Below are 27,027 nucleotides of genomic sequence, written 5' to 3'. Positions count from 1 at the left end.
ATTAGCTGGGCGTGGTGGCGCACGTCTTTAATCCCAGCTACTCAGGAGGCTGAGGCAGGAGAATCACTGGAACCTGGGGGGCGGAGGTTGCTGTGAGCCGAGATGATGCCATTGCATTCCAGCCTGGACAACAAGAGCAAAACTGCATCTCAAAAAAAAAAAACAAAAAACAAAAAAAAAACAAAAAACAATCAATCTCTTAACCATGACAGTTGTTTAAATCCCGGTAGATCTCCATAGAAAGCTTTTCTTCTTCCACTTCTTATTAGGAAGCTCTGAACTATTGACTACTGACAATTAAATCTGGAACATCCAACACTAACATGGCTGAATGGTTGATTGGTCTTTTGAAGTGATAATTTTTGGATTAATTAGAAATTAAAGCAGCCCATCATTTCATTAAAGCTAAACTTCCTCCTCTACTAATTAAGATGTGCTGTGTAATAATCTCAGTTGATTGAGTTCGATTTGTTTATTTTGTCATAGAGTTACCTCAGGAAAGTTTTCTCTCATGCAAGTTTTTATTTATTTATTTATTTATTGAGATAGGCTCTCCTTTGTCACACAAGCTGGAATGTAGTGGCGCCATCACCACTCATGCAGCCTTGACCTCCTGGGTGCAGGTGATCCTCCCACCTTAGCCTCTGAGTAGTGGGTACTATACGTGTGCACCACCATGCCTGGCTATTTTTGTATTTTTTGTAGAGACAGTTTTGCTATGTTGCCCAGGCTGATCTCAAACTCCTAAGCTCAAATGATCCTAAGCTCAAATGATTGAAATGTTCATCTTATCTAAAAAATACCTTCGCAGCAACATCTAGACTAGTATTTGACCAAATATCTGGGTACCATAGTCTAGCCAAATTGGCACGTAACTTTAACCATCACAATGGCGAATTTCACAAGAAAAAAAAAAGAAAATGTGCATGCACCTCAGCCTCCCAAAGTGCTAAGATTACAAGCAAGAACCACTGTGCCTGGCCTAGTGTTAATTATTATTTATACATTTTAACCTTTATGTAATAGCTTTTTAACAAGGAAATAAACCATAATACCTTTGTTTTATGGATAAAACACAATCTTTTTAAAAATATTAAGAAGTGTATGGGTGGTTCCTTGATTTAAGAAAAACATCAGGTTAATAGAGAAACCCTTCTGTAAAAATCTAAAGTTTTTGGACAAAATAAAAATAAGTAACTTAAAAAAAAACCCACATGACTGTATTAGGATTGTCCAGAGACACGAACCAATAAGGTATAGTGTGTGTATGTGTCTGTGTGTGTGTGTATAAAAATACATACCTCTGTGTGTGTGTGTACGTATGTATATATGTGTGTGTGTAATACACACATATACACACACACACGAACGCTTTTTTTGAAAAAGATATTGGCTCAGGAGATTGTGGAAGCTGGCAAGTCCAAAATTGTCAAGGTGTGCTGGCAGTCTGATAACCCACGGAAGAGCTGATGTTAGTTTACAAGCAGAATTCCCTCTGCCATAGGGATGGTGCACCTTTTTCTATTAAGGTCTTCAACTGATTGATGAGGCCCACTCACATATAGAGGTTAATCTGCTTTACTCAACTGATTGAAATGTTCATCTTATCTAAAAAATACCTTCGCAGCAACATCTAGACTAGTATTTGACCAAATATCTGGGTACCATAGTCTAGCCAAATTGGCACGTAACTTTAACCATCACAATGGCTAATTTCACAAGAAAAAAAAAAAGAAAGAAAATGTACATGCACTAGAATTGTAGAAAATGCTGATAACCACATCCCAGGAGCCACCTACTGGACATTACTGGACCTGGTTATGGCATAGGCTTTGCAGTGACAAAGAAATAATCTCGTTACTGGATATGGATTAAGTGTTGAAACTGGGGCTCCTGCAGAAAGCAATTTTAGGGGAAGAGAAATTTGAAAAAGAAAAGCCATCTATTGACTCAGGAGGGCAACAAGGAAGTTATTCTCAACCCCAGGTCAGGGTGGAAAAAAATAAGTCTCCCTCAAGAAATAAAAGCCATGAAGTCGTAAGTTTGAAGTCTGAATTTTAGCTGTCCTTGTGTTGAGGAAATCCCAGGACAAAAATTAACATAAAAATTAGACACATAGCAGAAATTCTACTGAAGCAAGTGGTAAAAAGAAAATTAAAACCTCTCCAGAGATACATTTCAATAACCGTGACACTACAGAGAAAGACTTCTGCCACCTAAAATGAGATGACAATAAAATATTAGAAACGATGCGAAAACAGTTTATTTATTTTTTAAACAGGAAACAAAAATGGAAAAATTCTCCCTTCCAGGAACCGGAAAGACTACGAAATGAGAGGGGCCATAAAGTATATATAAAATGTGGTAGAGAAAAAAAAATATAAAATATATGTGGAAATATAAAGCAATATACTATAAAAATAGGTTAGAAAAACAAAGACAAATTATGAAGGAAAAAGTACAGATGTTAAAATAAAAAACTCAATGGGCAGATTAAAAGGCAGAACAGGCATGGCTAAAGGGAATGTTAATGAATTGGAATCAGAACTGAGAAAATTACCAATAAAAAATAATAATCATGGCCAGGCATGGAGGCTCACATCTGTAATCCCAGCACTTTGAGAGGCCAAGGCTGGAGAATTGGTTGAGCCCAGGAGTTCAAGACCAGCCTGGGCAACATAGGGAGATGCAATTTCAACAACAACAACAAAAGCACAAAAAATTAGCCAGTTGTGGTGGTGCATGCCTGTGGTCCCAGCTACTCTGGGGGCCAAGACAGGAGGATCACTTGAGCCCAGGAGACAGAGGCTGCAGTGAGCTGAGATCACACCCTTGCACTCCAGCCTAGGTGACAGAGAGAGACCCCGTCTCAAAAAAAAAAGAAAAAAAAATAATCATATTCATATCAATTGCCTGTATACTTTGTACCAGTCATTATAACTATTTGTATTTGTGAGCCTATTTAATCCTCACAAAAACTATGAGGATAGTAGATACAATAGTTGTAGGTTTTTTTTTTTTTTTTTGACAGAGTTTCACTCTTGTCGCCCAGGCTGGAGTGTAGTGGCATGATCTCGGCTCATTGCAGCCTCTGCCTCCCAGGTTCCAGCAATTCTTCTGTCTCAGCCTCCCTAGTAGCTAGGACTACAGGCGCCCACCACCACGCCCAGCTAATTTTTTGTATTTTTAGTAGAGACGGGGTTTCACCATGTTGGTGAGGCTGATCTCGAATTCCTGACCTCAGGTGATCTGCCCACCTCGGCCTGCTAAAGTGCTGGGATTACAGGCATGAGTCACTGCGCCCAGCCAATAGTTCTAGTTTAATCTAGGAACATACCAGTATAAATTTGGGATGGATTATGATCCTAAAGGTACAATTAAAGACAACAAGTAATAACAATTGCGTCTCAGGAAGCCTCTATATTTAAATAACCTGATCCATGAGCCTGATATTAAAGCCACTTAATCTTTAACATCAAAAGAGAAAAGAAGGAATAAAAAAGAAATTCTGAATAGTTTAAGGATAAGATTAAAAGTTAGAACTCTGAAGTCAAATGACCTATATTCCAATTTAGGTTCTATTCCTTTTATTCCCTCTATAATCTTAGGTGGTTTATATAATCGGTTTTTCCCCTGAATTCTCATCTATGAAATGGGGATATTAACAGGAACCTAAATGTTTAGCTTCTAGGACAGTTCAGTTAGGGTATGTTGTCCCTTGGTCAATTTTTAAAAACGAGCTTTTTATTTTGGAAAAATTTAGACTTACCAAAAAGTTGCAAAAATAATACAGGAATTTCCTATGTATTATTCACCCAGTTTCTTCTGATAGTAACATCTCATATAACCTTGTGATATGGTTTGAATATTTGTCCCCTCCAAATCTCATGTTGAAATGTGATCACCAGTGCTGGAGGTGGGGCCTGGTGGGAGGTGTTTTGGTCATGGAGGCAGATCCCTCATGGAAGGCTTGGTGCCCTCCCCATGGTAATGAGTTCATGAGAGAACTGGTTATTTAAAAAGAGCCTGGTCAGCCAGGCATGGTGGCTTATACCTGTAATTCCGGCATCTTAGGAGGCTGAGGCAGGAGGCTCGCTTGAGCCCAGGAGTTTGAGACCAGCCTGGGCAACATAGGGAGGCCCCATATCTACAAAAAACACATACAAAATTAGCTGGGCATGGTGGCATGCACCTGTAGTCCCAGCTTCTTGGAAGGCTGAGGCAGGGGGATTGATTGAGCCTGGGAGGTTGACTTCAGTGAGCCATGATTGTGCCACCCAGCCTGAGTGACACAGTGAGACCCTGTCTCAAAACAAACAAATAAACAAACAAAAACAAGCTAGCTTCTCTCTTGCCATATGATACATTTGCCCCCTCTCTTGCCATGTGATATCCCCATTTCCCTTTCACTTTCCACTATGATTGTAAGCTCCTGAGGCCCTCACCAGAAGCAGATGCTGGCATCATGCTTCCTGTAACAGCTCGTGGAACCATGAGCCAAGATAAACTTCTTTTCTTTATAAATTACCCACTCTCAGGTATTCCTTTATAGCAATGCAAATGGACTAACACATAATAGTACATTGTCAAAATGGAGAAGTTAAAATTGGTACAACAGTATTCACTAAATTCTTGACTTTATTTGAATTTCGCAGTTTTTTCACTAACACCCTTTTTCTGTTTCAGAAACCAATCCAGGTTACCATATTACATTTGGTCATCATGTCTTCTTAATCCCCTTCAATCTGTGACAGTTTTTCAATCTTTCCTTGCTTTTAATGACCTCAACAGTTTTGAGGAGTACTGGTCATATAGTTTGTAGAACGTCTATCAATTTGGATTTGTCTGCTGTTTTTCTCATGATCAACTTGGGGTTATAGGTTTTGGGGAAGAGTATCACAGAAATGAATTATCATCACATTAGATCAGAATATTCTTTCGAAGAGAATCACTAAGTCCAGACCATACTCACAGGAGAGAATTTAAGAGAGGGGAGAGTATACTCATATATATTTGGAATTCTTCTGTAAGGAGGGTGTATTAGTCCAGTTTCATGCTGCTGATAAAGACATATCCAAGACTGGGAAGAAAAAGAGGTTTAATTGGATTTACAGTTCCACATGGCTGGGGAGACCCCAGAATCATGGTGGGAGGTGGAAGGCAATTCTTACATGGTGGCGGCAAGAGAAAATGAGAAAGAAGCAAAAGCAGAAACCCCTGATAAAACCATCAGATTTCATGAGACTTATCCACTATCATGGGAATAGCACGGGAAAGACTGGTCCCCATGATTCAATTACCTCCCCCTGGGTCCCTCCCACAACGTGTGAAGATTCTGGGAGATACAATACAAGTTGAGATTTGGGTGGGGACACAGGCAAACCATATCAGACGGTTTATTTTTTGTCCACTTATTTATTATTCAATAATTTATTTATATCATTATGGACTATGCCTAGTTAATTTTATGGTAATTTTCAAATATAGAGTAACACTCTGGAGCTTAAGATCTGGGTTTCTGGTCTTGCTTATTTGAGAATTATCTCATGATATTGACCAAAATTTCTTGAACTTTAGTGGCTCCAAATAACATTTAATACATTCTACCTCTTAATATGGATTTGGGAAGCTCCAAACAGTATAGTTTAAGAGGAAACTAACATTTAAGACATTATATGCATCTGAATTTCCTGAACTTTGCTGTCTTGACATTTGAAGAGTTGACTTTTGAAATGAATTTAAAAAATTTCCCCATGTATATGCATATATTTTAAGATGTATCTATTGACTATAGATTCAAATACCCCATTATCTGCCTTATTTCAAATTGAACAGCATCTGGACAGAAGAGGTGAATGTGTTGCTACAAATACAGGCTTGGTTTAATGGATCTGCAAACCTGATTACTTCCTGAAAAGTAGACTTTTTGAGAGATTCTGTATTTTTTTTTTGTTTGTTTTGTTTTGGATGGATAAGCAAATTATAATATTTTCAAAACGGGAAGAATGAGGCCCTACAAAATTTTCAAATGGTCATTCAATTATTCACCAAACATTTATGGAGTGCCTACGCCCCAGGCCCTGTGCTAGGATCTGAGAATATAATTGTGCACTAGAAGGTCATGCCCTCATGAAACTTAGAGACCTATGAGGAGCCAGAAAATACGCAGACAAATGAACAAAATTACTGATTGTGGAAAGAGCTAGAAACCAACTGCTATGTAGATTAAAAGTTTGCCGGCTGGGTGCAGTGGCTCATGCCTGGAATCCCAGTACTCTGGGGAGGCTGAGGCTGGAGGATTGCTTGAGCCCAGGAGTTGGAGGTGCAGTGAGCTATGATTGTGCCACTACACTCCAGCCTGGGCAACAGAGCAAGACCTTGTCTCCAAAAAAAAAAAAAAAAAAGATATTTTTCTTGAAGGCGAGGAAGTACTTTAGAGGTGGTATTTAGGGATGGCCCCTCTGAAAAGGAACACTTATGCTGAAAGTTCTTCAAAGAGCATTCTTATCATATAGAGCAGGAAGTGCCAAGCCCCTGAAGTAAGAAGGGGGTCTACTGGGTTCTAGAAGCCTCATAAGTGAGTGAGGTTGAGTGTAGTGAACCAGGGAAGAGATGGAGGGAGGTGTCAACAGATTAAACAGGGGCTTTGGGGTAATGGTAAGGAGTTTGCAATTTATTCCAGGTGTGATTGACACCTACCAAAGGATTTTAAGTGGTGGTGGTGGTGGCAGCAGCGGTGGTGGTCCCATGACTGAATAATTGTGATTTTAAAGATCACTCTGACTGTGGTTTGGTGAATGGGTTGGAGGGGGCAAGAAGGTGAGTAAAAGACTAGCTAGAAGGTTATTGCAAGTTGCTAAAAAAATGTCTTAGGCCAGGCGCGATGGCTCAAGCCTGTAATCTCAGCACTGTGGGAAGCAGAAGTATGCGAATCATGAGGTCAGGAGTTCAGACCAGCCTGCCTGGCCAACATGGTGAAACCCCGTATCTACTAAAAATACAAAAATTAGCTGGGCATGGTGATGCGCACCTGTAATCCCAGCTACTCAGGAGGCTGAGGCAGGAGAATTGCTTGAACCTGGGAAACAGAGGTTGCAGTGAGCCGAGATGCCACTGCACTCCAGCCTGGGCAACAGAGCAAGACTCTGTCTCGGAAAAAAAAAAAAAAAGAAAAAAATTTAAAAATACCTTAAAGTGAGATAAAAGCTGTTTAGTGCTATTTAACCTGGTGTTTTGCCATACTTATTTGGCCACAGAAATATTTCATGTGTGTGTGTGCCTGGGTGTGTGCATGTGTGTGTGTGTATACATACTTTAGTCAGACTGTGGAATTAGTCTTCTCAAGAACCTACTTGAGAAAATGCTTAAGATATTTCTCCAAATTAATTTTTCTGCTTACTGTTTCTAAACATATGCTCCTGTGAGAAGCATTCAAAAGTATATTCATAGTCTAAAGTGTGAGCATTGCCATTCTGAGTATACTTTTTAATGCATTAAAATAAGAAATACAGTATCTTTCTGATCATGATAATCTTCCTTGGTCTTGACAAATATATTCTTATCACATTCCTTGATGCTGATGCTAATATGGAGGTAAACAATACCATCCTGGTCAAGGGGAAATTTGGATCTATAAAAATAGTCATCATTCACACTAGGTACCAGGTGTTGTTCTAAGAAGTATAATACCTTTCCATATATTAAATTATTCAATACTCTTAACAGCTCCATGACTTAGATACTACTATTTCTTTCATTTTTGGGATTGGGAAATCAAAGTCAAAAGAAACTACATAATTTGTCCACAATTACAAAGCTGGTAAGTGGCAGAGTTTCTGGGTGTGTGTTGCAAATACTGAAAATTCCCATAAGTCAAACAGAAGTGAGGAAAAGCTGGAAGAGGGTCAGAAGTGTAGGGAAGGTGGTGGAAATCAGAAGCATGGGGAAGAGCAGCTCCCTCTTAACCTCCTCCAAAATTCTCAGTCCTGAGAGCTTATGATTTCTGTGTCTTATTTTTGTAGTGGGCTCATTGAGCAACTCTGAGGACATCAGTTTTGAAAGCAAGTGAAAGTCTGAGGAAACTTTTCCTTTTTGGTGAACAAGGTAAGCCTGATGGGGTCATGTGATGGTCTGCAACCTCTTTCAACATATCATATCAGTTGGTATGTCTCTAGCTGCTAGTATCAGAGAACCTCAGCTCCAGATGCCTTAAACACTAAAGGAATTTATCATCCCACAGAGTTCAAGTTAGGTTGACTCCAAGGTTTGTTAACTGAAGAGCTCCATAATATCTTCGAGAATCCAGGTCCCTTTCATGTGTCTATCCTGTCATCTACAGAGTGGAAGTCCGTCCACCTCAGGGTAGCAAGATGGCTGTCACAGTTCCGTGCACAGATCCTGACACAACTGTGAGAAAAGAGGGACTGGCTTTCCTTGATCATGTGATGAATATATATCTAGCCTTAAAAGAATCACTAGCAAAGTGATATGGTTTGGCTGTGTCCCCACCGAAATCTCATCTTGAATTGTAGCTCCCATAATTCTCACGTGTCGTGAGAGGGACCTGGTGGGAGGTAATTGAATCATGGGGGTGGGTCTTTCCTGTGCTTTTTCTTGTGATAGTGAGTAAGTCTCCTGAGATCTGATGGTTTTTTTAAAGGGGAGTTCCCCTGCACACACTCTCTTGCCTGCCACCATGTAAGACATCTTTTTGCTCTTCCTTCGTCTTCCACCATGATTGTGAGGTCTCCTCAGCCATGTGGAACTGTGAGTCTATTAAACCTCTTTCCTTTATAAATTAACCCAGCCTCAGGTATGTCTTTATTAGCAGCAAGAGAACAGACTAATACACAAGGAAAACAGGATTGCTGCGAAAGTCAAAAATCTGTCCAAATATACCCTTGGATTGGGGATTGGGCCACCTTCCCTGAGCATATTGCATAGAAGAAGGTGGACACCCAGCAAGAAAGAATGGGAGGACGGATGTTACAGGGGCAACCATGTCTACTACAAAAGCGTTAATATTATATTGTTATTTGTTGGGATTGCATGATATCATTGTATATTTGTACAGAATAGTGGGGTCCTTTTACATAAAAAAGTTATGGCCTTTTAGTTCTCACTGCTAACAGACACAACTCCGCTGTCTTCATCCTTATTTTTCTTAAAACTCTTCTGACTTCTAGTGAATTTGTGATACAATCTAATGCACTTAGTATGCCATTTTCCTTCATTTTTATTTATTTATTTTTCTGATGCATTAATCTGCTAGTTTGAATATATTTAAAAAATATTTTCCTGACCTTAAATGATGAATTGTGGTAAAAGTAATCAACAGTTTTTGATGAAACTCACACCATTTTTATTTCGGAAAAATTTCAGGAAATCCTGATGTAGTCTTTGTGGTTTTTAAACGACCTGAATGAGCATATCTAAGTTAATAAAAAGTGAAATACTTTTGATATTTGAGTGAGTAAAAAATGTAATCTTTTAATCTCTATAAAATTAAAGTTTACAGAGATTTAAAGGATGGTTTTATAAATTAAAAATTAAAGTTCACAGAGGTTTAAAAGATGAGCAAAACTCCATGAAATGGAGAAAAAAAAATCCCCAAAGAGGAATTATGTAGGAAGAGGGCAAAAAACATTGAAAAAGTTATTCTTTGAAACCACTCAACTTCGTGTTTTTTTAAAAAATGACTCCTTTTGGCTGGGTGCGGTGGCTCATGCCTGTAATCCCAGCGCTCTGGGAGGCCCAGGCAGGTGGATCACGAGATCAGGAGATAGAGACCATCCTGGCTAACACAGTGAAACCCTGTTTTTACTAAAAATACAAAAAATTAGCTGGGTGTGGTGGCAGGCGCCTGTAGTCCCAGCTACTCACGAGGCTGAGGTAGGAGGCCTGGGCGACAGAGCGAGACTCTGTCAAAAAAAAAAAAAAAGAAAAAAAAATGACTCCTTTCTCACAAAATTAAAATTAAAATTAAAGTGAGTGATGATATCCACATGCCAGACTGAGAGCCCTCATAACTCTAGGAGTCACGGGTGGAAGAGACAAGTACATCTTCACATTCATCGTCAGCTAAAGTGTCTGAGAACTTTGCAGTTTTTCATTTTGGGCTATACTTGAAAAACTTTAACATATATGACTTGAATGTATGTTGAATGAATTTGACATTAATGATTTTTTTCCTTTGCCTTGATCGAAGACGAAAGAACAATTAAGAGCTGTTTCAACCCCTTAGAAACAAATTAGGAGTATTTGAGCAATTAACATTACAAAATCTCTTGCTTTTGAGACCCCCTGCAGCAAAGAGTTAATGCTTGAGCTATTTAAAATTCAGTGGTGGTTAAGAAGGCAATTACAGGGCTGTTTCTCATTACAGGACCATATCAAATTTTCCTTAAGCAGATTTTCATTATTCCAGCCTGTTTTTTAAAAACAGGATTTCTAATTTCATTGCAATTTCAGGTGCCTTGTTCAGCACTTTTACCCATTTTTTTGCAAGTATACTGTGGGCTACCTTGGATACTGTCATATTTCTGAACTAAAATGTTAGATGCAGAAACTCTCATTTTTCCTCCATTTCTTATAAAAACAATTCCCCCTGTCTCCTGTGTGATCCTACTCTCAACAGTGAGGAAAATAGGACTCTAATTTTATTCATTTCTTGTAATAAATGTGTTTTTGATGGAAATTACCACCATAATCCACAAACGATAGTAGAGCTCAAACTGTGTGAAAAAAATATGATATATATGTACCAAGATTGCAAAATTTGCCAATTGGGGCAGACAGCCCCAAACAAACATCAACAAAACAACTCTATAAGGAGGATAATAGAGGAAGCACAGACAACTGGATGCCCTTAGACTGCTAGGAGAGTTTGCTAACGGAAAGTTTGCTAGGGAAATAAGATCAGAGTTGAGTCTTGAAGAAAGGGAGGTAGGTTTCCAAGCAAAAGAAGGGACAAAAGGCATATAGAGCAAAGGGTGTGTGCTATGAAATCAACTATTTATTTAGGATATCTTTTCTAATACTGAGAGGCATTTCGTGAGCTAGAAAATCCCCATGGTACATCTCTCACGATCACTTGTCTTTGTTTTATCAGCCCATTTCCCCCTCCACATCACTCTCTGCTCTTTTTCTTCCCATAGCAGCAAGTACTTTACATAAAGACTCTTCAAAATACATTTCCCTCGTACATTTCATTTTGTTGTTGTTGTGTGACTATTTGAAGATAATATGTCTCCTGATGTCTTCCGTACATTGGAAAAGGAAAGGCTCAGTGGTACTTTTTTTTTTTTTTTTTGCCTCCCCCCAGGATTGGCATTATCTTCTTCATCTCTTGTCATTGTCTCAGGCTCCATTTCTTGAAAAACTGTGATGTTCTTATGTTGGTTGTTTGACCACTTCCGGTGCCTACTTCTTCGCATCTATAGTTTGTGATCCTGGGTCTCAAGAACTTGTTAGCATCTACCATAGCCATGCACTGGACTTCAGGATTTTCAAAAAGATGATTTTTGCCCTCTTCCTGCATAATTCCTCTTTTGAAATTTTTTGCTTACCACTTGGTAGAGTTGTGTTCATCCCATCAATATTCAAATTTATTCTGTTTGTTCTTCCGATGCCTGGAAATGTAGTCAAGTCTTCCTTTGCTAATTAGAAGTTGGATTGCATCTCTCTTTCAAAGCCACTCAACTTTCTGTTTAAGAAAATACAACTCCATTCCCACAACAGATATAGCCAAGAACTCTGAGTCAATCTTGACCAGTTGTAGAATAACCGGCATGAAAGGCTGTTGATGTTATTCAAAGGCTATAGAAAAATTAGTTAGATGGTTTTTCCAAGTTGTGCTCTTTTCTCCCATGGGTCTCTGAATTATCTGCATGTACTTGAATGAGATGGAGAAGAGGTGTTCACTTTTCTTTGAAGACTTTTACTTTCTTGGTTCCATATACAATTAAGGCTGTCACATTTTTAACAGATGAGGTGGGCTCCTCGAGCTGCTCAAGGGGCCATATCTTGTGTAACATAAGCAAGTTGTGACCTCAGGAAAAATACTTAATCTTCTTTGTCTCAATTTCCTTATCAGTAATATGGGGAATAATAATGGTACCTATCTCATATGATCATTGAACCCAAAACAACCACGTCTATCTAAAAAATCCAGATTCTTCTACGGGATTTGCTCACACTGTCCTGAGAATATTAGAGAATTTGTCTTTTAAGGTCATCTTATTAAGCTGTAGTTCTTTGGAAAGAGCGGTTAGATGACGTTGGATTATCTTGTATTAAAATAGATATGCCCCTATTCCTAACCAGCTTGTTTGAAACAATAATAAAATAATAACGACAATAATAAAAGCTTATAAAATGACTGTTTGGAATAATATTGAGTCATGGTAATTTTCTTCAGGAGAGTAACTAGAACATTTAATCAATCCCAGAATAGATTTTTTTATTAAAATGGTTGGAAGGAGCATTTTATGTTTGAGCATAGAAGACACTTAACAGATGTATAAAGAACTAAAGAGAAGCCTTCATGGAGAATTACTGGCTTCACTGCTCATTGTAGAGAACTTGTTGGATGAGAGTCTAGCTAGCCCAGGGCTGTATACCTATTAATTGCTCAGCATGGGTGGATTCCATGATGGATCCGTATTTGGGGTTTTTTTTTTTTGAGACAGAGTTTTGCTCTTGTTGCCCATGCTGGAGTGCAATGGCATGATCCCACCTCACTGCAACCTTGGCCTCCTGGTTCAAGGAATTCTCCTGCCTCAGCCTCCTGAGTAGCTGGGATTACAGGCATGTACCACCACGTCTGGCTAATTTTGTATTTTTTTGTAGAGATGGGGTTTCACTATGTTGGTCAGGCTGGTCTTGAACTCCTGACCTCAGGTGATCCACCCTCCTTGGCTTCCCAAAGTGCTGGGATTACAGATGTGAGCCACTGTGCTCAGCCTGTATTTGGGTCTTATACCAGCCATACAAAGGGTTTCTGAGATGACTCTCATTTATGTCTAGGAAACCCTGTACACTTCTTCATTTGCATTTTTTAAAGTTCTTTTTAAATTTATTTTTTATTTCAATAGGTTTTTTAGGGAGAAGGTGGTGTTTAGTTACATGAATAATTTCTTTAGTGGTGATTTCTGAGATTTTGGTGCACCCATCACCTGAGCAGTGTACACTGTACCCAATATGTAGTCTTTTATCCCTCATCCCCTCCCACTCTTTCCCCTGAGTCCCCAAAGTCCAATATATTATTCTTATGCCTTTGCATCCTCATAGCTTAGCTCCCACTTATGAATGAGAACATATGATGTTTGGTTTTCCATCCCTGAGTTACTTTGCTTAGAAAAATAGTCTCCAATTCCACTGAGGTTGCTGCAAATGCCATTATTTTGTTCCTTTTTTATAGCTGAGTAGTATTTCATCGTGTGTGTGTGTGTGTGTGTGTGTGTGTGTGTGTGTGTACCACAATTTATTTATCCACTTGTCAATTGATGGGCATTTGGGCTGGTTCCATATTTTTGCAATTGAAAATTGTGCTGCTATAAACATGTATGTGCAAGTATCCCTTTCATATAATGACTTCTTTTCTTCTGGGTAGATACCCACTAGTGAGATTGCTGGATGAAATGGTAGATCTACTTTTAGTTATTTAAGGAATATCCACACTGTTTTCCATAGTGGTTGTACTAGTTTACATTCCCACCAACAGTGTAAAAGTGTTCCCTTTACACCACATCCACACGAACATCTATTATTTTTTGATTATGGATATTCTTGCAGGAGTAAGGTGGTATCTATTGCATTATGGTTTTGATTTGCATTTCCCTGATCATTAGTGATGTTGAGCATTTTTCCATGTGCTTGTTGGCCATTAGTATATCTTCTTTTGAGAATTGTCTATTCATGTCGCTAGCCCGCTTTTTGATGGGATTGTTTGCTTTTTTCTTGCTGGTTTGTTTGAGTTCTTTGTAGATTCTGTATATTAGTCCTTTGTCATATCTATAGATTGCGAAGATTTTCTCCTACTCTGTAGGTTGTCTGTTAACTCTGCTGATTATTTATTTTGGTCTGCAGAAGCTTTTTACTTTAATTAGGTCCCATCTACTTATCTTTGTTTCTGTTGCATTTGCTTTTGGGTTCTTGGTCATGAAGTCTTTGCCTAAGCCAGTGTCTAGAAGGGGTTTTTCAATGTTATCTTACAGAATTTTTATGGTTTCAGGTGTTAGATTTAAGTCTTTGATCCATCTTGAGTTGATTTTTGTATAAAGTGAGAGATGAGGATCCAGTTCCATTCTCCTACATGTGGCTTGCCAATTACACCAGCACCATTTGTTGAATAGGGTGTCCTTTCCCCACTTTATGTTTTTGTTTGCTTTGTCAAAGATCAGTTGGCTGTAAGTATTTGGGTTTATTTCTGGGTTCTCTATTCTATTCCATTGGTCAATGTACCTATTTTTATACCAGGACCATGATGTTTTAGAGACTATGGCCTTATGGTATAGTTTGAAATCTGGTAATTTGATGCCTTCAGATTTGTTCTTTTTGCTTAGTCTTGCTTTGGCCATGCAAGCTCTTTTTTAGTTCCATATAAATTTTAGGATTGTTTTTTCTAGTTCTGTGAAGAATGATGGTGATATTTTGATGGGAATTGCATTGAATTTGTAGATTGCTTTTAGCAGTATGATCATTTTCACAATATTGATTCCACCCACCCATGAGCACGAGAGGTGTTTTCATTAGTTTGTGTCCTCTATGATTTCTTTCAGCAGTGTTTTTTAGTTTTCCTTGTAGAGGTCTTTCACTTCCTTGGTTAGGTATATTCCTAAGTATTTTATTTTATTTTTGCAGCTATTGTAAAAGGGGTTGAGTTCTTGATTTGATTCTCAGCTTGGTTGCTGTTGTTGTATAGCAGAGCTACCTATTTGTGTACATTAATTTTGTATCTGAAGCTTTGTTGAACTCATTTACCAGTTCTAGAAGTGTTTTGGAGGGGTATTCAGGGTTTTCTAGGTAAATGATCATAACATTAGCAAACAGCAACAGTTTGACTTCTTCTTTACCAATTTGGATGCCCTTTATTTCTTTCTCTTGTCTGATTGCTCTGGCTAGGACTTCCAGTATAATGTTGAATAGAAATAGTGAAAGTGAGCATCCTCGTCTGGTTCCAGTTCTTAGGGGGAATGCTTTCAAGTTTTCCCCATTCAGTATAATGTTGGCTGCTGGTTTGTCATAGATGGCTTTTATTACTTTAAGATATGTCCCTTTATGCTGATTTTGCTGAAGGTTTTAATCATAAAGCCATGCTGGGTTTTGTCAAATGCTTTTTCTGCATCTATTGAGATGACCGTTTTTAATTTGGTTTATGTGGTGTATCACATTTATTGACTTATTATATGTTAAACCATCCCTGTATCCCTGGTATAAAATCCACTTGATCATGGTGGATTATATTTTTGATATGCTGTTGGATTCAGTTCACTAGTATTTTGTTGAAGATTTTTTTCATCTATGTTCATCAGGGATATGGTTTTTTTTTTTTTTTTTTTTTTTCTTAATGTCCTTTCCTGGTTTTGGTAATAGGGTGATACTGGCTTCATAGAATGACTTAGGGAGAACTTCCTCTTTCTCTGTCTTGCAGGATAGTATCAATAGGATTGATATCAATTCTTCTTTGAATTTCTGATAGAATTCAGCTGTGAATTCGTCTCATCCTGGAGTTTTTTTTTGTTGTTTTTGTTGGCAATTTTTTTTTTGTTTGATGGAGTTTCGCTCTTGTTGCCTAAGCTGGAGTGCAATGGTGGATCTCGGCTCACTGCAACCTCTGCCTCCTGGGTTCAAGTGTTTCTCCTGCCACAGCCTCTGAAGTAGCTGGGATTACAGGTGCCCGCCACCACGCCCAGCTAATTTTTTTTTTTGTATTTTTAGTAGAGACTGGGTTTCACTGTGTTGGCCAGGCTGGTCTCGAATTCCTGACCTCAGGTGATCCACCTGTCTCAGCCTCCCAAAGTGTTGGGATTATAGGCGTGAGCCACTGTGCCGAGGTGGCAATTTTTTAATTATCATTTTAATCTCACTGCCTGTTATTGGTCTGTTCAGAAATTATATATCTACTTGGTTTAATCAAGGAGGGCTGTGTATTTCAAGGCAAACCACCTCCTCTAGGTTTTCTAATTTACGCATATAAAGGTGCCTAGTGGAGCCTTGAATGATCTTTTGTATTTCTGTGGTATCAGTTGTAATATCTCCCATTTTATTTCTAATTGAGCTTATTTGGATCTTCTTTCTTCTTTTCTTGGTCAATCTCACTAATGGTCTATCAACTTTTTTTTTTGAGGTGGGGTCTCACTATGTTGTCCAGGCTGATCATGAACTCCTGGGCTCAAGCTGTCCTCCTGTCTTGGCCTCCCAAAGTGCTGGGATTACAGGTGTGAGCCACCATGCCAGGCCCTGGTCTATCAATTTTATTTATCTTTTCAAATAACCAGCTTTTTGTTTCATTTATCTTTTGTATTTTTTTGTTTGTCTCAGTTTCATTTAGTTCTGCTCTAGTCTTCATTATTTATTTTCTTCTGCTGGCTTTGGGTTTGAATTGTTCTTGTTTCTCCGGTTTTGTAAGGTGTGACCTCAGATTGTCTATTTGTGCTCTTTCAGACTTTTTGATGTAGGCATTTAATGCTATGAACTCTCCTCTTAGCACTGCTTTTGGTGTATCCAAGAGGTTTTGACAGGTTGTGTCACTATTATCACTCAGTTCAAAGAATTTTTTAATTTCCATCTTGATTTCATTGTAGACTCAACCATCATTCAGGAGCAGCTTATTTAATTTCCATGTATTTGCCTGGTTTTGAGGGTTCATTTTAGAGTTGATTTCTAATTTTATTCCACTGTGGTCTGAGAGAGTACTTGATATAATTTTGATTTTCTTAAATTTACTTAGACTTTTTTTGTGGTCTATAATATTGTCTGTCTTGGAGAATGTTCCATGTGCTGATGAACAGAATGTATATTCTGCAGTTGTTAGGTAGAATGTTCTGTAAATATCTGTTAAGTCCATTTGTTTTAGGGTATAGTTTAAGTCCATTGTTTCTTTGTTGACTTTCTGTCTTGATGACTTGTCTAGTGTTGTAAGTGGAATATTAAAGTCCCCCATTATCACTGTGTTTCCATCTATCTTATGTCTTATGTCTAGTAGTAATTGTTTTATAAATTTGGGAGCTCCAGTGTTAGGTGCACATATATTTAGGATTGTGATATTTTCCTGTTGGACTAGTTTGTATTTTTTAACTGCTGTTACTTTAAAGTTTTTTCTGTCTGATAAAAGAATAGCTGCTCCTGCTCATTTTTGATGTCCTTTTGCATGGAATATCTTTTTCTACTCCTTTACCTTAAGTTTATGTGAGTCCTTATGTGTTAGGTGAGTCTCCTGAAGACAGCAAAAACTTGGTTGGTGAATTCTTTTCCATTCTGCCATTCTGTATCTTTTAAGTGGACCATTTAGGCCATTTACATTCAACATTAGTATTCAGATGTGAGGTACTATTCTATTCATCATGCTATTTGTTGCCCGAATACCTAGTTTCTTTTTTTATCATTGTGTTATTGTTATGTAGGTCCTGTGAGATTTATGCTTTAACGAGGTTCTTTTGGTGTATTTCAAGGATTTATTTCAAGATTTAGAGCTCCTTTTAGCAGTCCTTGTAGTGCTAGCTTGGTAGTGGCAAATTCTCTTAGCATTTGTTTGTCTGGAAAGGACTGTGTCTTTCCTTCATTTATGAAGCTTAGTTTTGCTGGATACAAAATTTTTGGCTGATAATTGTTTTCTTTAGGGAGGATAAAAATAGGATCCTAGTCCCTTCTATCTTGTAGGGTTTCTGCTTAGAAATCTACTGTTAATCTGATAGGTTTTCCTTTGTAAGTTATCTGATGCTTTTGCCTCACAGCTCTTAAGATTCTTTCCTTCGTCTTGACTTTAGATAACCTGATGACTACGTGCCTAGGTGATGATCTTTTTGCAATGAATTTCCGAGGTGTTCTTTGAGCTTCTTATATTTGAGTGTCTATGTCTCTACCAAGGCTGGTAGTTTTCCTCAATTATTCCCTCAAATATGTTTTCCAAACTTTTAGATTTTTTCTTCTCCTTCAGGAACACCAAATATTTTTAGGTTTGGACATGTTTTCTCGTTGCCCTGACCTTTGCTCATGACCTTCTTATTGCCTGGAATCCTCCTTACCCCAGCCAAATCCACATTCTAAGTGGTGCCTACCTTTCAAGGCTTAGCTTCAATAGCACTTCTTCTATGTTTCACTGCTGTTTTATGCCTCTTTTGGCCTTTTCACCTTACAGCATAATACCCATGTATGTAAGTACTTGTTTCACTAGGTTGTAAACTCCACACCTTGTGTATCTCTATTTCTGACTGGCTGGCCCAGAAATGAGGACATCACAATTACCTAGATAAAGTTATTAGGTGAAACATCTCCCACCAATCTGCCTGAAACCCTCTCCAGTAAATTCAGATCTAAAGGGGCTTTTAGAGACAGTGGCTTTAATTAGAATAAGGCACCATGTTGTTTTAGATTCCCTGGGAAGGATGTCATGGTAATTCATTAGTACATCACGTGGGATTAGTCAGTCTGATTAAGCAATTCTTCATCTAGAAACATTTATCTGTAAGCCATAATTTTTGGGGATTATAGACAGCAGGGGTTCTCAGCACAAGCTGATTATCAAAATCACCTGGGATGTTTTAAAAAAATCTAACTTCCTGTAGGTTCTGATTTGGTAGGTTTATAAACAAAACCAGGAAACCGTGTTTGTAAAAGCTTCCCTGGTGGCCAGGAAGGTGGCTCATACCTATAATCCCAGCACTTTTCCAAGCTAAGGCTGGAGGATCGCTTGAGGTTGGAGTTTGAGACCAGCCTGGGCAACGTAGGGAGACCCCGTCTGTGCACACACACACACACACACACACACACACACACACACACGCATACACATACAATTTTAAAAGTCTTCCCTAATGTTTCTAGTGCAGCCTGACTAAACAGATGCAATATAGTTTTTTCTTTTTTATTTATTTATTTTTTTGAGATGGAGTCTCATTCTGTAACCCAGGCTGGAGTGCAGTGGCATGATCCCGGCTCACTGCAATCTCTGCCTCCCGGGTTCAAGCGATTCTCCTGCCTCAGCTTCCTGAATAGCTGGGATTACAGGCATGCACCACCACGCCCAGATAATTTTGTATTTTTAGTAGAGACGGGGTTTTGCCATGTTAGCCAGGCTGGTCTCAAACTCCCGAACCCAGGTGATCCTCCCGCCTTGGCCTCCCAAAGTGCTGGGATTACAAGGGTGAGCTACCACACCTGGCCTCAGATGCAAGATTTGTGAAAGAAACTTCTGAGAAGTACACAGGTAGGACCAACATAAGAAACAGAGTATGTTAGGTGGGAGGGATGGAAAGGAGGCAGAAGGAAAACCAAAGAAAAGGTGAAAAGAAATCCACTCACCCACTGAATAATTACCCTGAATTGCCCAGCCTGGTGGGAGATGCTGGAAATTGCAAGGTGAAGAAAGACTTTGTCTTCGCTGCTGTTTCCCAGTGAGGAAGAGATCCAAGCCCTAGAAAGGGGAGGAGCACAGGGCGGTTTGACAGCACAAGGCAGATCATCTCTGCAGTGTGTGTGCAGGGGGTGGGAGTGAGGAACCACAGCTAAGGTCATGAGATGCAAGGGGAGGTTTGAAGTAAGACTCGGCATGAGACAGGGTGTGGGGAAGGCAAAGAGTGGCAGGCCAGATGAGGGGGCCATAAAAAGCACCATACACTTGAGAAAGAAAACACTCCATAAAGTTGGAAGGTGAGGGGAGGACATGGAGAGGGAAGGAAGGAAGGGGAGGTAAGAACTGCTCAGAGCGAGATGGAACAATAAACAGTCATTCAGGGTCACTGACTCTGCAGCAGTCATACAGGCAAGAGAGAATGGTCTGAACCAGAGTGGTGGCGTGATGATTGGATGTGTTTGAGGGGAGTCAGGAGGTAGATTGCAGAGTATTTGGAACTGGTCATAGAGAAGCGGGGCACAGGGATGCATCCTTTGCCTCTAGCTTGGACAGTCACATGGATGGGGTTGCCATTCTTAGAGACAGGGAACTCAGAGAGAGGAACATGCTTGGCAAAGGGAGGGGGAATGATCCTTTTAATTATTGATTTCTTGAGTTTGAGTGGTCCATGTGACATCAAGGTGAGTTACTGAATATCCAGTTGGATAGAGGCTCCTGAGTCTCGACAGGATTTTGACCAAACAGGTTTGAAAGTCATTAGTATAATAAAATTATTAATAAAAATTAACATTTGAAGGCTTACTACATACAGGCATTAATTGCTTTATACTCATTATCTCTTTCCTCACAACAGTCCTGTGAGGTAGATATTATTATTCCTCAATACAGATGTGGAAATTGAGGCTTACAGAAATTAAGTCACTTGCCCAAGGTACATAGTTAGTGGTTAGTGGTAAAATCTGGGATTGAGCCCAGATGGATTTATTCCACAGTGCACCCATTTCCCTGCCACCCAGACAATCACTGAAGGCATGGGAAAAATTTATATCTCTCAGGAAGTTTGCATGAATAATGAAAAGAGGGTCCTGCACAGAGCTTGTGACCTTCCAATACTAAAAGAATGGGCAGAGGATAAAGAAAGAATCTGAGAAGCAGGAAGGAAGTAAAGGTGTGTGGTGTTGTAAAATACAAAAGTGGGCTGGGTGCAGTGGCTCACGCCTGTAATCCCAGCACTTTGGGAGGCCAAGGCGGGCAGATCATCTGAGGTTGGGAGTTCGAGACCAGCCTGACCACCATGGAGAAACCCTGTCTCTACTAAAAATACAAAAAAATAGGAGGTGGAGGTTGAAATGAGCTGAGATTGCGCTATTGCACTCCAGCAGCCTGGGCAACAAGAGCGAAACTCTGTCTCAGAAAAAAAAAAAAATACAAAGGTAGCATTTCCCTGAGGAGAGGTGAACAATAACATGCCCAGTGCCTCTAAGAGGTTGTCTTAGTCCATTCAGCTCCTACAACAAAATACCTTAGACTGAGTAATTTATAAGCCACAGAATTTATTGCTCAGTTCCACAGGCTGGGAAGTCCAAGATCAAGGGGCCAGCAGATTCGGTGTCTGGTGAAGGCCTGTGCCTCCTAGATGGCCCCTTCTCTGTGTCCTCAAATGGCTGAAGGGGCAAACAAACTCCCTCAGGCCTCTTTGATAAAAACATTAACCCCATTGGTGAGGTTGGAGGCCTGGTCACCTAATTGCTTCCCAAAGGCCACACCTCTGGTCTCATTGAGGATTGAAGTTTCAGCATGTGGATCTCAGTGGGGGACACAGACATTCAGACCAGCCACAGAGTGAGCTTGGGTTAAGGGTGAGGGGGTCATTAGGAGCACTGTGAGGGTGCTTTTGTGAAAAGATGGGCATAGATGCCAGATTGCAATGGTTTAGGCTGTGAGTGGAAGCAAGGAAGAAGAGACAGGAAGTGGAGATTACTCTTTCAAGAAGTTTGCCTGTGAAGGGGAGAACAGAGATAGTGTGAGAGTTGGTAGGGATATGGAATAAAGGAGGGATTTATTCTTTAAAAAAAATTGGCTGGAGTTGAGCATGTTGATGGAATCCCGTGCTGTTAGAATTAAGCAGGCAGTGAACGAGAGATTGAAAATAGAGTATAGAGGGTGCCTACTGACAGAAGGGCGCCAGAAAAGGGAGAAAGAATAGGGTCCATATTAGAGGTAAATGGATTTACTGTGGATTTAGGACAAGAAACAGCTTTTCCATTGTGACAGGAAAGAAGGAGCAGGCTGGGTTCGAGTGGGTACATTTGTAGAGCTGCTTTAGAAAATCAGTGGAGCTCTTGTCTGATATCACCCATTTTCCTTGTGAGGTGGGAGGTGAGACAATTTTCAGGGAGTGGATGTGAGTGAAAGGGGATGAAGCAACAAAGAAGTTTAAAACACCCCCTCTGGGGAACGGAGTAGGGTACAGGATTAGGAGGTGATAAGGTCCTGTGTGTCAGACTGTCATTAGTGAGCACCCGTCATACATGCTCCAAGATTTTGCCAGCGGAGGCCGATGGCCAGCCTGGAGGAAAGGCAGATGGTTGGACTGAACTAGAATTGCATGATTGATTACTTACACCACAGACCACTCTTGTCCCTTCCTCCCCCCTAATGGAACGCGGTTTTTGTTTAGTAACTACTCTTCTCAGATTAGACACCTACTTCAGGGGAGGATGGCCCTGATACTTATCAGTCTAAGCCAATCATGATGTTTCTTTTACCAGTGACTAATTTGGGCAAGGGCATGAGCATGTGATGTAATTCTAGGCAATGAGGGGGATTCCACAAAGAGGGAAATATTTTCTTACTTCTAAAAAATATTTAAGAAAGATATGGTTTGGCCAAGTGTGGTGGCTCATGCCTGTAATCACAGCACTTCAGGAGGCCGAGGTGGTTACATCACTTGAGGTCAGGAGTTCCAGACCAGCCTGGTCAACATAGTGAAACCTCGTCTTCACTAAAAATACAAAAAAAAAATTAGCTGGGCATGGTTGCACACACCTGTAATCCTAGCTACTTGGGAGTCAGAGGCAGGAGAATCGCTTGAACCCGGGAGGTGGAGGTTGCAGTGAGCCAAGATCATGCCACTGCACTCCAGCCTGGGTGATAGAGGGAAACTCTTGTCTCAAAAAAAAAAAAAAAAAAAAGATGGTTTATTTTCTACCTTGGGAGGCTGTCCTGTCTGCAAGCGATGCTTGGTGAACTAGCCTAAAGACAAGGTGACACAGAAGGATTCAGGAATGAAAGGGAAGTCTGCCCTTGATAATATCATTGATTGACCCAGTGCCCTTCTTGTTACATGAGAAAATCTCCTTTCCTTACTGTTTATGCCTTTTGAGTCGATGTATCAACGTCCTCGGTGCTCTTTGTGCCACTATCTTTCCAAAGTCCTCATTGAATGTGTTAATTCTACTTGAGGATGTTGGCTGGATCTTGCTTGAGTGGTGGATCCTGTGGTCTAAGTTGGAGAGGGAAGGAAATAGCCCAAGCTTGATGGCAGGAGTGGGCTGGACCCTGCAGGAAAGCAGAGGACATTGGGTCTGGAAGTCACAAAGAAGTCAACGAAACAATGTCTTAGAAGCAGCTGAGTGAGAAAGATGAAAAGCCTGAAGAAAGGGGCCAACCTAAACTTATTCAGATGCTTCAGCATTTTCCTAATATTGTCATTTTTGTGGCTCCATGTGCTCTCTATTTCTGTGAGTATCCGTACCAAGGAATTAATATAGAATCCTGTCAGCAGAAGTGGGTTAGGCAAGAGTATCTTGTCACCTTCCATATGTTTTGGAAATAAAGAAGAAAAATGGTATATTCCAGAGAACATCTACGGGGAGATTTGCTTTTAATAGGGAGCTGCAAATAGTATTTTTTTTCTACCAGGCTCCATGCCAATTGGAGAAGGTGGCAATTAGCAAGTCACACTGTTGTCCACTCTTATGCATTTATAGCCCAAGCTTGATTCACAGGAGCTACAACACAGAATAGTTACTGTGAAGTGGAGCATTTTTATGTGGGGCATTTACTTTTAATGGAAAAATTTGTGCTATGACATTCATAGCATAACTGCCTGACTGCTCCTGCCTTCCCCATTTCTTTCACTGATGCCATTTTTATAACAGGTTGTTCTGGAAATAGGGCCCAATGTTTTATTCATACTTTATGTAAAATGAGGACTACTGAGTTCAGAGGGAAGTTGTGTTGCATTTCTGATGAGGGGCCTGTAATTGTTCCTTATGACATACAGCAAGTATTTGCATCTTCCCACTGCTGCTTGGCTGCCTCCTTCTAAGTGGCACATCTTACACTCTATTTCTTCGTCTAGAATTTTCTGATTTGTAAGATGCATAAATAGGACAAGTAATTTCCCATAGAAAAAAAAATTCACTACATTCTTTTTGAACAGTCTTGGAGCCTTCCTTGATTAATGTTGTGAAGACATTTTGACCTTCTTTTTAAATCACCTTTCATTTTTTATTCCTAGAAGATTCATTACTTAATTGTCCCAAACCCTCTACTATGGCAACTTCCTGAGTGGCTTTTCCTGTGTCCTTGTCCTTCAGCAATTCAGTAATCTAGCAATAATGGAGCTCATGCAGTATTCATGTTAAGCTACTCTTGATTAAAAATTTCTTAATCAGTTATCCTTATGATCATTTAGGAAGAGCATGGATAGAAATAGAGATACTTGAGCTCAAAAGAATATTATCAACGATGGAAGACAAAGCAGCATAATGCATGTTTGGGCGGGGGTATATTTTATTGCACTTTTTCCTCACGAGGTAGATGATAACAAACATGGCTTAATTTGTTCTAAGTACAGTCTAATTCTATCTAAAAGCAGATGTTATTTAAATTTTAGAAGGTTTACAAATATATTTCTTTGTGATTCAGAAGGTATATTAGTCAGGGTAGGCCAGGCCATGCTGTGGTAACAAATAACTGCAGCAATCATGTATCTATTTTTCAATCAATGTCTGTCAGGCAGGAAGTCTCTGCTAATGGGCAGTCACTCAAAGACCCTGGATGATGGAAACTTTGTGTCAACATCATGTGCTTTCAGGATTGCCCCACTGGAGGAAAGGAATGAGATGAATTATGACCTGGTTCTTTTCATTGGCCAGATGGTCTCCTGGCCATGCCCTAACTTCAAGATAGCGGAGTCCAACTCCAAGTGTGCTCAGAAGGCAGAGAGCCAGAAATATTTACTGAACAGAACTTAGAACCTTCACAGAAGCAATGCATTCTCGTTGAAGAAAATTTGAGAGGGTAGAAAAGCGGTCAAAATAATTGGTCTTAGTCTATTTAGGCAGCCATAACAAAACACTGGGTGGCTTAAATAAGCAATTTATTTTCTCACAGTTCTGGAGACTGGGAAGTTCAAGATCAGCATATGAAACGATTTAGTTTCTGGCTTCCAGATGGCCACCTCTCACTATGTCCTCGCATGTCCTTGCCTCCGTGCGTGGGTGTGGAGAGAGACAGAGAGAGTGAGCTTTTTGGTCTCTCCTCTTATAAGGACACTAATCCTGTCAGAATTGGGCCCCTCACTGTAATTACCATATTAAACTTTAATTACTTTCTAAAGGCCTTATCTTCAAATATAGTCAAATTGAAGATTACAGCTTTAACATATGAATTTTGAGGAATGTAAACATTCAATCCACAACACAAATGTTACCTACAGTTGCAATTTTAGTAAGAAGGAAGACTGAATGGGTGTAGAAACACTTCTCACTACAAGTAATCGAAATACCGGTTCAATTACAATAAATACTTATTTGAGTTTGAAAGAAATGACTTTTCAGAGATTAAGAAGAAATGCAAAGCCAAAGGGGAAGCGTTAGGGGAAGCTGATTTTCCAGGGACCCTCTCTGGATGTAGACTCTAGGGACTGGGGATTTAATGCCCACTGGGGAGCAGGGAAAAAGGCTCCAAGGTGGAGCTGTGATACACTCCATCTGTGAAAAGAGGACAGAAAATCTTTGCACACCAGATTGGAGAAGTGACAAGAAAATGAACTGTCTACCTGGGGAAGAAACAGTATCCTGTGACAAATTGAAACTCTAATTCTGTTCCATAGGGCTGCTGCATGGTCTGATATGACCACCCACTTAATTCAGGGTTCTAGGGAAAGAAATTAACATAAAAACTGGATTTAGGCTGGGCGCGGTGGCTCACGCCTGTAATTCCAGCACTTTGGGAGGCTGAGGTGGGCGGATCACGAGATCAGGAGATCGAGACTATCCTGGCTAACACGGTGAAACTCCATCTCTACTAAAAATAGAAAACTCAGCTGGGGGTAGTGGTGCGCGCCTGTAGTTCCAGCTACTCGGGAGGCTGAGGCAGGAGAATGGTGTGAACCTGGAAGGCGGAACTTGCAGTGAGCCGAGATCGCGCCACTGCACTCCAGCCTGGGCGACAGAGCGAGACTCCGTCTGAAACAAACAAACACAAGCAAGCAAACAAACAAACAAACTTTATTTAATCTTAAGAGAATCCCCAGGTCCCCAACAGAATAAAGTATAATCACTCTTTAAGGAACCTGGTACAATTGGCAAGAAAATCACCTGAAATCTCGTCATCCAGAGACAAAATTGATTACTGTTAGTAATAGTGCCTCAAGGAATTTGTCTACATATAGATTTTTTTTAATATAGTTGCTACCCTAATATTTTGAATCATAAAAAGCAAGTTTTCCTGCAAAGGAAATATGGCTGTATCCTGCTGCCAAAAGGAAAAAAAAGAAGAATTCAAAGCAAAAGATAAAAATAGAAAAGGATGAAGAAAGAAAATATGGCTCCATAAGAACTCAAATGATGCTTTTGTCCCCAGTATGTGTAACAAGGGCAAAATCATTCCCATTCAATTGATTTACGTAGGTATTTCTCTCAGCAAAGGGGTTTTGCAATCAACTCAATCCCCTCCACATCAATGTCTCCTGATTTCCTCCTTTATGTCTAATTACATTGGAAGCTGAGTTATTTCTCCAGAGCGTCTTTCAGGAATTTGTCAAAGGGATTATATGTCTCGAGGTTGTTGGATGAGTTCAGTGTCAACACTTCTGCTCTTCCTATGCAGGAGGCATAATGGGGACACGGCGAGCTGCGAGGATGACAGTTTGCTATTAAGCAGCTTCAGTCTCTTTTCAGAATTCTGTGGGTTACTTCTGTGATCTGCTAATCCTTAAACACAAAGCACACCCTTCCCTTGGGTAGGGTGGATGCCTTTCCCCCTTCAATGGTGGCGAACACTACATGTTGCCAGGTGTCAGTGGTTTGGAGGAGGCAGCTGCTTGCCTGCCTCTCTCATGAGTTCTAACCAAATGAGGCTCAACATAAAGAGCCAAGTGGGGATTAAAATGCAGGTTCTGTTTGTTAAAATAATAAACCTTTGTCTGAAGAATTCCACAG

The 27,027-nt window shown here is 39.9% G+C and overlaps 1 protein-coding gene across 1 annotated transcript in view; it reads left to right on the top strand.

Annotated features, from left to right (window-relative positions):
* Nucleotides 1–27,027, top strand: part of SCG2 (secretogranin II) — a 123,870-nt gene that overhangs the window by 44,069 nt on the left and 52,774 nt on the right. Inside the window, exon 2 of the mRNA XM_055380565.2 lies at nt 8,022–8,103. The gene's annotated coding sequence lies outside the window, so the exon portion shown is untranslated. The remainder of the gene's footprint in view (nt 1–8,021; nt 8,104–27,027) is intronic.

Source organism: Gorilla gorilla, chromosome 11 (assembly GCF_029281585.2).
Source record: "Gorilla gorilla gorilla isolate KB3781 chromosome 11, NHGRI_mGorGor1-v2.1_pri, whole genome shotgun sequence".
NCBI classification, from domain to species: Eukaryota; Metazoa; Chordata; class Mammalia; order Primates; family Hominidae; genus Gorilla; species Gorilla gorilla.
The sequence above is the reverse complement of the archived record's forward strand: the minus strand, read 5'-3'. Positions and strand labels throughout refer to the sequence as shown.